Consider the following 12,176-nt stretch of genomic DNA (forward strand, 5'->3'; position numbering starts at 1 on the left):
GGCTTGTGCGATAGAATTAAAACAGTTTCTAGAGGAAAATATATAGTCTTAAAACGTGAATATTACAAAACAAGAAAAACTAAGAATTAATGAGCTAGTTAACCAAGAACTTAGGAAAATAATAGCAGGAGGGACACATGGGTGGCTCAGTGGATTGAGCATCTACCTTCAGCTCGGGTCATAATCCCAGGGTCCTGGGATCAAGCCCCATATTGGGCTCCCTGCTCCTTGGGGAGTTTGCTTCTCCCTCTACGTCTCCTCCCTGCTTGTAACCAAAAAGATTTTCTTGAAAAGGACTGATAAAATAGAAAAAAATGTAACAAGATTGATGGGAGAGACAGAGGAAGAGAGAGGGAAAGAGGCAGAGGAAGATGGGAAGAGAGTGTTGAGTTAAAGCAACTCTCTCTGGGGTGTGAGTATGCTCCCATTTGTGAGATTTCTGATTTCCATAGGTAAATATCACCACTTTTACTGATTTTAATCTACCAACACGATGTCACGGTACACAGATTGGGAAGAGTTGGCTCTCAGCGGCCAGTACAAGCCAGCTCTAGAGTACCACTGGGGAGAAGTCGCAAACAGATAATATTAGAGCTGCAAAAGAGTACACAGTGCAGTAGAAATTTAAAACATTATAAGAGAATATCTTGAATAATTCTGTGAACATAACTGAAAGCATGGGAGAACTAGACAATTTCTCAGAGAACTATATGTTACCAAATAGACCCAAAAGCAAACTAGACTAGAACTACATCATTAAGACAGTGAATTAATAGTTTAAAAGTTATCAATTATTTAAGAACACAAAACAATCAACTTGGCTCTTCAGGTTTTATAAATGAGATTTATAAAGCAATGGTTCTTAAAATCCAGCCCTCAGACCAAAAGCATCAGCAACGTCCGAGAAGGTGTCAGAAATGCTAATTCTCAAGCTCTCCTTCATACTTCCTAAATTAGAGATTCTGAGTTTGATATCACTGAATCCGTGCAGTGATGTGCGCTGAAGTTTGAGAATGATTGTTTCAAGGAAAAGCCCAATCTAAAGTTACACAAACTATTTTAGAGGCTAGAAAAAGAAGAAATTCCCCTATGAGGCCATTATAGCCTTCTGTTCAGAATCAGACATAAATACTGTAAGAAACATTATAGGCTGATGTCACATGGAATATAAGCAAACCTTCGAGCTAAGGTGTTAATTTGCAATGGAATCCAAAAATGCCTGTGTGTGTTTGCCTCGTCGGTGTGGGCCATGACTAAGTCGGGAATATCCCAGGAGCCAAAAGATGTTTTTATAAATGGAAATCAATTACTAAATTTGCCACAGTAAAAAAGGAGAAAAGCCATGTGATGATCTCTATAGGTACAGAAGGTAGTTTGGGTAGGTTTAAATAGCCATTCGTGACAATATTTCATTATTGCTATTAACAGCCAACTAGACATAGAAAAGTTTTAACCTAATCAAAACTATCTTTAAACATTTAAAATCTATAATACTCTGATAAAATTCTAGATCTATTCCTTTTAAATTAGGAACTACACAAAGATACCTGCTATTACCACTTCTCTTCAGCATTGTACTGGGGGTCCCCGTCTGTGTGGTGAAAAATAAAAGAAATAAAAGGTTATCAACCAGAAAGAAAGCTCATTCTTTCTTGGTGATTCTATTGTGAATACAAAAATTCAAGACACTTTACATACAAGTTAATAAAGTTCAAGAAGATTGTTCAATATGAGATCACCATCTGCTTACATACAAACATTAACAGGATTCCTCTGCAATAACCTTTGATGCACAATAACTTTAAAATTTTTGGGATCCCGGGGTGGCGCAGCGGTTTGGCGCCTGCCTTTGGCCCAGGGCGTGATCCTGGAGACCCGGGATCGAGTCCCACGTCGGGCTCCTGGTGCATGGAGCCTGCTTCTCCCTCTGCCTCTCTCTCTCTCTCTCTCTCTCTGTGATTATCATAAATAAATAAAAATTTAAAAAAAAATAACTTTAAAATTTTTAAGTCACTTAGGAATAAATCTAACAAACTTAGCAAAATATACGACCCTAGTTATTTAGTGATATAAACACGAAATAGATGGAGAGTATAGAGTGTTTGTGAAAAGGATGACTCAATATCTCAAAGATTTTATTTCTTCCCAAGTTAGGGTTGCCAGATTTAACAAACAAAAAAATAAAAAATACTCAGTTAAACTTCAATTTCAAATAAATAATGAATAACTCTTTTATATAACTATCTCCCAAATATTGTAGGGGACATATTTACGTTAAAAAATATTGCATGGATACCTCTATCTACCTATCTATCTAAACATATACACATATATAGGCATTTACTTATTTATATTTATATAATTTATTATTTATCTGAACTTCAAATTTAACTGGGCATCTTGTATTTTACTGGGCAACCCTACACTAAATTAATCTAATGAATCAGTATTATCCAATATAATCCCAACAGGATTTTTTGTGGAATTTAGAAATAATCCTAAAATACATATGGAAAAGTAAAGCATGTAATATAGCAACATGAAAATGACTTTTCCAAGAATAATGGGTAAGGAAAATCTGCACTCCTCCTGGGTCTCTCCTTTACTCTCACACGACAACTACCACACTAACAACACTCTGACACCAGCTGTGGGGGCAATTCTGTGACAGCAGCTGGGTGACCTACAATTTAACTTAATTCTGACAGTATCTACCCGGAGAAAGCATTAGATCCTTCAGGCTAAGGCTGTGTCTCAAGATGTACTTCTGGCCAATCAGCTATGACCCGGAGGTTCCCATGTGTTAGAAGGTGGAGGGGAAACAGTCAAGTATCCCCCAGACTGAAAAGGCACTTTGAGACCAGAAACTAAGCAGGCCACTCCCTACAAGGTGACCTGCTTACTGACAGCGAGGAGTGGGGGGAGAATGATGCGTGCGGCTGCAAAAGTTTTTCCCTGCAAAAGTCGGGACGTAGTCCACAGATGTTATAGAGTGAGGGGCCACGCAGAAGGACGTTGTAGTGAGATCAAAGGGTTTGCACACACCTAAGGGGGGTGCATGCATCTGACCGACAGCTACTCTTCAGTTAGATCTTGCAGCACCACCTGTGAGTCAGGAAGGGCGAGACCATGTTATCCCTAACAGACTCCTGGGAGGTCAAGACAAGTCTCCCTCCACCCCCATCCTGGCCTTGGTGGGCATTTCTGAAGTATGTATATTAATCTCCAGGGGCCCAGAACACATAGCCCCAAGGGATGTCACTGAGCAAACGTGAACAAGGTGGAGAGCCAAAGATGGAGTCAGTCATTGTCAGCACTCCTACACCATTATACCCTCCTCAGGTTCAATTAATTTGCTAGAACAGCTCACAGAACTCAGGAAAACAGTCTACTTACTGTTGACCAGTTTGTTATAAAAGGATATGATAAAGAATGAGCACCCAGAGGGAAGAGATGCATAGGGAAAGTCATGTGGGAGGGGGCACAGAGAGTCCGTGCCCTCTCAGGGCACACCACCTTCCCAACACTTCCATGTGTTCAGGGTCCTGGAAGCTCCCCGAACCTGATAGTTTTGGGATTCTTATGAAGGCTCCATCATGTAGGCGAGATCATAATTTACTCAATTTCCAGCTCCTTCCTCCCTTCCTGAAGGATAGGGGACTGGGCCAAAAGCTCCAAGCTTCTCCTCATGTCTTGATCTTTCTGGTGACCATTCCCCATCCTGGAGCCCATAGAGACTCACCCCATTAGAATAAAAACCACCACTGTCACCAAGGAAATTCCAAGGGATTTAGGAACTCTGTCAGATACGGGGGTTTAAACATCAAATATTAGAACAAAAGACATCCCTAGTGTTCTTGTCACCTCGGGAATTATAGGGATTTTAGGAGCATTGTACAGGAACCAGGGCCAGAGACCTATATATATCTTTTTTTCTATCGATTCACAGGGAGGTTTTTGCCTTAGACCTGGATGATTAAAGAGACATTTTTAAGAAGTCTAATACAAAGCAAGGGAATGTCTTCCTCAAAGACCAGCTCAGAAACCTCAGCCCTGGTTACACCTGCATTGGCCTATTCACTCCTGTCAGGTGGTGACAAGAGGGAAAGGCACACCTCCACATCACAGTCCTTGCTTTCATCTGTTTTCTTCTCTTCCCATCAGGGACTCAAAGAGTGCTTTTGATTTGTGGCAATAAAAAACAAAAAATGAAAGTATGAGAATTTGAAAATGAGTCATGACAGTCATTTGACCTTAATAACCATATTCCAGGCATGATCTGATCTTAGCCCCGGCCTGCAAATAGGTCCAGTGTCTAAGAGAAAAGTAGACCAGGTGGGAGGACGGTGTCTGTAAGATCAGTCTGGAATCCTCCTCATAGATAGATGTAGCTGAGGAACAGGAAATCTGGAGAAAAATCATACTTACATAAAAATGCAGTCATGAGTAGTACTTGTATCAGTCAGGATTCTTTTAGGAGCAAGAAACAAAAATCAACCCAACCTAACAAGCACAGAGGAATATGTTGGAGGACTGGAGGATATGGGACATCTTTACACAATCTCAGAGTCAGTCTTGGAAAAGCAAGGAGCCAAAGCATCTATGGGGAAAATGGAAAGGAATAAGTCACAGCCAGATGGGATTGATCAGCTCCAATTGCTTTTTCCACCTTTCTTCACATTCCACGTGAGCTTCAAATTCCAAGAAGAGAGAAGCATCTGATTGGTATAACTTCGGCCACATGCAGATCCCCTGGCCGGAGGAAATGGGAACATCTTGATTGATAGTTCCTTGGTTGTATCCAATAGAGAAGAAGTAGTTTTCTCCCCGAAAGTTCAGGGCACCATTTCAAAAGAAGAGGAAATGGATTTTTGGCAGCCACAAACAACAGATGTCCACTGCACGACCAAATAACACAGGTTTTGGGAAATGTACCAACGTAACACAATGACATGGTGATTATCAGTTGAACCTTGGAGCAAGACTCTGATTTTTTATACATGACAGGAAAGATTTTCTCAAGATGAGTTATTCCAGGAAGCGGTTACTACTTGGGCAGAAAAAGGAGTAGGGTTAGAGGTATTATGCTGACACCAGGGTGTTATTTTAGAACTACTCCTGCTTACGGTGGCTGCTGGGAATTCGGTTTGTTGTGGGAGGTGCAGCCAGCAACAACCATGAGGAAAGATAAGCCACGTTCTTGAGCTTCAGTACCCAGGACAGCAGTTGAGGGTCCTCCCAGGTCAAGGCAGGCACCTCCAGAGTGAGTGGCGGGGAACTGATGCGCGCCAAGGACAAAGCAGAACAAAATAAAACAAAGCAAAAACCAAAAAACAAAACAAAACAGTGCAGTTACTGATAACACTCCCTGATAACAAAACAAAACAGTGCAGTTACTTGGGCTGCATGAGAGTTTTCTCTGGCTGAGGTGAGGATGGGGTTTCTTCAGTGGTGATGGGTAGACGGTCCGTGGCCAGCGGAGAAGCACTCGAATCAGCAGCAGCAGCAGCAGCAGCAGCAGCAGCCAGGAGATGAGATGCAGAGGGCAAGATCTGCTGCCTGCGGAGTAAGCACGTGCACCTGCACCCCTCGGGAGGACTGTGGGATCACTCTCGCGTCATGAGGTAGCCCACAAAGACAAAGAAGAGAAGAGAAACAGGTGTGTGTGTAATCTGCGAATGGGTACACGTATGCACCTGTGCGTGTATAATGAACACAATGTCCATTTCACGTAGGAAATAGTTGTTACTTGTATTTCCAACAGTTTTTCGGCTCCCACTTAAAATATTTTGGCTGTACAGAAGCTTTCCGTCCTGGTGGCTCCCAATATTGTCCTCTCCTCTGCAGTGCTTTCCATTTCTTTCATGGTTGGGAGGTGCATGTCTACAAAGGACAGTATTATGTCAGTCATTCACGTTAAAAGATCTTGGCGTGGGCAGTGGGCTGTCAGTGGGTGCTCCTCGGCGTAGGCCCCGCGCTCCGTGTGGTCCCTGCTGTAACCAGGACCGCCCCCCCAAACGGTGAGCAGCTTCCAGCCTGAAGGGCCACACTCCAAAGAGGACAGAGGAGCGCTTTGGCTAGTCCCTCTCTGCTCACCACCAGATGTTCTGCTAATCAATAAATAAATGGTAGAAAAGGCTTCGCGTTGGTGAGATGGATTCTTCTTGGTGGAACTAAATGACATGGGGTAAAATTTTCAGAGATGCCTTCTGCTCTTGCTTGAACAGTACCCCAGAATCGAGGGGCCCCTGAGTCCTATTTTCCCAGGGGTGGCACCAAGACTTGATCTCTGGTGAAGTGTTTTGCCTACTACTAATAATTTGATAAATGGTTGCACGTGCAGAGGAATTTGTTCTGAAAATGGCTTTCTTTATAAGCTGATAGAGGTTGTGGGGAAGTCGTTAATCCTCACCCACCTCTGGCTCTTGGAGACTACTATTAATTCACAAAACAGCTCAAGAGTTGCCCCAAATAAGACTGGCTCAGGTCAATTCATAAGAACCAGTTCAACATCCATCTTCTCATTTATTTCGTGATTTTATCTTTTATATCTAACTCTTGATCCATCTGGAGGTTTTAATTTCAAATGCCTACAGGACTGGAGCCATTCATATAAATGCATGAGACAAGCTGGCATAGAACAGGAGGTAGGAAGAATGGTGCCAAACTGCAGAGCACCAGGGGGCCACCACTCCTCTATTCACGCCAACTGTGGCCATCTGGGGATGAGCGTCCAGTATTGCTATATTTTGTGACTTACTTTTTCTTCACAGTTTTCTGGAACATTTGTATTTTGTCTAAAATTTCTCTGATTTTTAGAATACCAGGCAACAAACAGTATATATTTGTGGCCCAGTTACGGTACAAGGGTGGCCAGTCTGTAATATTTGCTTTACCGTATAAGAGGTGGATGTGACATACTTTTTCCCTCCAAACAGGCAATTTCCCCCCCAAAATGTTGAAAACATAGCCTTTCGTTTTAAATTCATCTTCTTCCTTTATCAAGTACTGTACACTTGTATACCAGGAGCTATTATTTCCCACATACTTGTATAAATTTGAGAATAACTTCTCCATCTCCAACAACATTTAGATTTTGACTTGGAATTTTTTTTAAAAGACTTCATTTATTTATTCATGAGAGACACACAGAGAGAGAGAGAGGCAGAGACACAGACAGAGGGAGAAGCAGGCTCCATGCAGGGAGCCCCATGTGGGACTCGATCCCAGGTCTTCAGGTTCACACCCTGGGCCAAAGGCGGTGCTAAACCATTGAGTCATCTGGGCTGCCCTTGACTTGGAATTTTTTTTTTCCTTGACTTGGAATTTTGATCACAAATTAAGTCCTTATTACTTCAGATAATTCTTAAAACAAAAAACCACAATTTTTAAAACAACATTAATTTTTTAACACAGTAAATAATTAATGTTAATAGAAGTCATATTTAAATTCTTGTATATTTGTTTTATTTCTAAGTATTTGAGTTAAGTTTTTTTTCTAGTTATAAGAATCTTAAAGTTTATTCTTTTAGGTGTTCTAAATATATATATTCAAATATATAATTGAATAATTGGTCACTTTCTGGGCTAGCAAACATTTTACGTAACATGCAGAGTTTTTATTTGTTGAAAGCTTGCAAGGGCTCAACAGTAAAACTGTCATGCCTTGGAACTGTTTATTTTTTAAAGGTTTTATTTATTTTAGAGAGAGAGAGAAAGAAAGAGCATGACACGGAGGATAAGGTCAGAGGGAAAGAAAGAAGCAGATTCCCCACTGAGCAGGGACTCGGCCACGGGGCTTGAATCCAAGACCCTGGGAATCACGACCTGAGTTGAAGGCAGCCACTAAACCAACTGAGCCACCCAGGTGCCCCAGGAACTATTTTTTGAAGTAATTCCATTATTGGATATATGTCTTGTGATTCTAGTTATTTTTATTTTCCTAAAAAATATTTTATTTACTTATCAAAAGTTTTCAATGGTCCTATTTTTGCTCTTTTAGTACTGTGATTTTTATTCAGATAATTCATAACACCAAGTTTTCATAACACCAAGTAGAGAATAAATAACATTTATTGATGCCAACGATGTGCCTCTGTTCTATGAGCACTGGGGAGTAGACATTCAAGGCCCCGCTTTTCAAGAAACTTACATTCTCAGAAGCAAAGACAGATAATAAACCAAGAAATAATGTTTTACAATATCAAGTAATGAAAAATACTCTGGTGAGATTAAGAGTGTGGTATGAGGGGACTCCAGGTGGCTCAGTTGGTTAAGTGGCCACTTTTGGTTTGGGCTCAGGTCGGGATCTCGAGGTCATGGAATCGAGCCCCACCTTTGGCTCTGAGCTCCACAGGCCCAGAATCTGCTTGGGGTTCTCTCTCTTCCTCTGCCTCTTCTCTTGCTCTCTCAAATAAATAAATATATCTTTTTTTTTTAAAGTGTGATGTGATAGGAAGTGACAGGCTGAGGAATGTGGAGGAATTATGAGTAGTCAAGAAAAAAGAAGAAACCACCTCTCTGAGGAAGTGACATTGAAGACATCGTTGACAAGATGTCAATATTGATTTCCTAAATCCTAGCTATTTTGAGGAAAATGTGATAATGCAAAACATATTTGCTGCCTGTGTGACTGCAAACTTAGGGTGTACTGTTTAAGTTTCAGTTTTTTTAAAATAATGATCAAGCTTTAAAACTACAAATGATTCTGTCAAAAAAAATGAAATAGAGCACTTATCTGTCAATACTCCGTGAGTGGTCATGTCATCCAAGAAAACAAGCATGGGTTTGGGAGATAATAGATTATACTGTCAATATAAGACATCTAAAAATCAATACATATGCATCATATGTCCATACAACGAGTTAGGAAAGGCACGCTTGACTTTACAAACTGTAAAATTCTGACTCAGTGACTGTTTTGTGTTGTATTATTTTCCAGGAATACAATTGTCAGAATTCGGCTGTAAGTTCTGGGACTGCAGTAGGAACACTGAGAACTAGTCAAAGAGACAGCAAGGATTGCCACAGTAGGTAAAGGAAAGACACAAGTAAAACCGTCTACCATACTATTACTTACAAAGGAATTCTACTGGAAAAGTGTGCATTATTTGATTACGGTAAAGAGAATGACGTCAAATGGTAGGACAGACTACGCTACGAATCAGCTCTTGGGAAAAAAAAAATCTATAACTGAGATGGAAAAATTTGCATTTCAAAACTTCCCCTTGGCTTTATTTATATTCATCTCCTAGCTATAATGACCAGTGCATTTCTGAATCTGGTTTCTCCTGTTTCCGGACATACGAGATTTGCATCCACACAACTGATAACAACGCTTATCAGATGGTTGCTGGCACACAGGCAGAAATCTAGCTTAGAGGCGGTACATGAAATTGCCCAGAGCCAGTGTTCTCAAACTTTTTGGTCCTAGAAAATGATAGAAGACTCAAAATTAACTGCTATTTATATATGTTCATTAGAAAGTAAAACTGACAACTATCTAAAATATTAACTCCTTTAAAAATAAGAACCCCATTGGGGTGCCTGGGCGGCTCAGTCAATTAAGCATCCAACCTTTGATTTCAGTTCTGGGCATGATGACTGAGCTCTGCATCACACTGAGCTCCACACTCGGCAGGAAGTAAGCTTCTCTCTCTCTCTTTCTCAGCCTCTCCCTGCACTCATGCTCTCTCTCTAGAATTAAAAAAAAAAAAAAAAATGTTCAAAAACTAACCCCATTAAGTATAAACATAGTACCTAAATATTTTCTGGGGAAAAAAAGCACACCCTGTATTTTCCAAGAAAAAGCTTACTTAGTGAGAAGAATGGCATTATCTTATGTTTTGCAAATGTCTTGAAAGACATTTGCCTGGCTTAATCGATATAGTCAAATTCTAATATCTCCTTCTACATTCAGTCTGTTGGTACATCACACAACATGTAACCTCTGGAAAACGTCACTATACCAAGGGGCAGAGGGGAAGGTGACTGAGTGAACCAGGCAGCTAGTATCTTAGTATTAATATCAAAATAATTTTCACCCCTTGAACCCTCTGAGATCTCAAGGACGCTGCCCCCCCACCCCCAGAGGATAGAAAACACTTTGAAAATCATTGCCCTAGACTAGCTACATCAGTGGTTTTCAACAAACTTTTCACTGTAACACATCATAATCTCATGTGTGTTTTCGTGGATGTCTTCGGATATTCGCTAAACAAAATGAGTATTTTCATTATTAAGCAAAACAAATAGCATCAAACAACTTGGGGTGCTAGGAGGATAGTAGGGGGAAGTGGGGGTGCCCAGAGAGATACCTAGTATTCACATATACTTTATGTGCTTGTGGAAAATAGACAGTGGGTTAGGAATACTCAGCACATCCTAGCAGTCTGTGACAACTCCTTTATCTTTGCTTCAGGGAAGCAAAATAGAATATGCCAGTGACAGTAACGTTATTACAGAGAGATACCTTGAATCAGATAGGCTCTGATTTATTTCTTTAAATCACTTGAAAGTTTGAGCATTTTAACAAATACTGGAAACCAATCACTCTTTTTTTTAAGCTTATTTGTTTATTTATTTATTTGAGAAAGGGAGAGAGCACGAAGGGGAGGGGCAGGAGAGGGAGAGAGAATGGGAAGCAGGTTCCACTATGTGGGGCTCAATCTCACCATCCTGAGATCCCGCCCAAGAGTTGGATGCTCAACCAACTGCACCACCCAGGCGCCCTAGGAACAAATCACTTTTAAAACACTTTGGGGATCCCTGGGTGGTGCAGCGGTTTGGCGCCTGCCTTTGGCCCAGGGCCCGATCCTGGAAACCCAGGATCGAATCCCATGTCGGGCTCCTGGTGCATGGAGTCTGCTTCTCCCTCTGCCTGTGTCTCTGCCTCTCTCTCTCTCTCTCTCTCTCTCTCTCTCTCTCTCTGTGTGACTATCATAAATAAATAAATAATTAATTAAAAAAAATAAAATAAAACACTTTGGACAGTGTTGAAAGGTGCTGAACTGTCTGTATTATTCATACGTAGAAACTGCCCAATATCTTCCAGGTGGCTGGTGGAAATGGGGTGCATACTATTTCATATGGCCAGTTCTCCTCTTTATATGCATTTGCTGACAAATAACAAGCTTTTATTCATTTATATGTTATCTGGGATATAAATAAGTGTGCACAGATTCATTCATTCTTTCAACGTGTATTTATAGTTTCTCAGATATGTCAGGTACTATTTTTGGCAGTCAGGATAGAAAAGAGAACACAAATTCCTGTCCTGGAGAAATTTATGTTCTAGTGTGGAGAGACACACAATAAAGAAAAATACACCAACTAAATCATACCTTACTTTGTAATAAGCTTTAGAGAAAAAGAAGTAAAAGGAGGGGAATAAGAAATACTGGGACTAGGGGATGCCAGGATTTAAAATAGGGGGGCAAGAAGAGGACTGCCTCGAAGCATGGCTCTTGGGAACAGTCCGAGGAAGGGAACCATGATGGGGGAGAGTGTTCTAAGCACAGAAAACAGCAACTGCAAAGACTGAGGTTGAGAGCTTCTGTAGAGTCTTGTTGGATCACAAAGCTGAGCGAGCAGTTTGTGAGGCTAGGGAGATAATGAGGGGAGAGTCCTAGAGCCACGATTAAGGACTTTGGTTTTTACTTTGTTTTGGGGAGGCCGTGGGAGACTCTGAACAGAGGAGAAGTACGATCTGACCGTCTTTTAATACGTTTGCTTTGGCCTCTGTGTTGAGAACAGACTCAAAGGGAAAGCGAAGCAAAGACAGAAGCAAGAAAACTAGTCCCTGGGCTATTGCCATACTCCAAATAAAAGATGATGTGGGTTGTAGCAGAAGGGGTAGGTAGCCATTTTCTGAATGTGTTTTGAAGGAAAAACCAACAGATTATTTGCAAAGCAGATAGGGGACATAGGAGAAAGAGGGATTAAAGATGAGTTGGGATATGGAAAGATGCAGCTTTTCACTGAAATGATTTAAGATTATAGGTATGGCTGAAAGACCATCTGAAGCCTGAAAGGGCATTGTAGTGAGACTCTTGTTGATTAATTATTTTCTTGTGTGCAGACAGACAGATAGGGTATTGGTTACAATATGCGTGTATTTACTGAAACTGTTCAAAATATACACCCAGAGCCACAGAAGAATCCTGAATGACTTCTCC

Source organism: Vulpes lagopus, chromosome 2, assembly GCF_018345385.1.
Source record: "Vulpes lagopus strain Blue_001 chromosome 2, ASM1834538v1, whole genome shotgun sequence".
NCBI lineage: Eukaryota > Metazoa > Chordata > Mammalia > Carnivora > Canidae > Vulpes > Vulpes lagopus.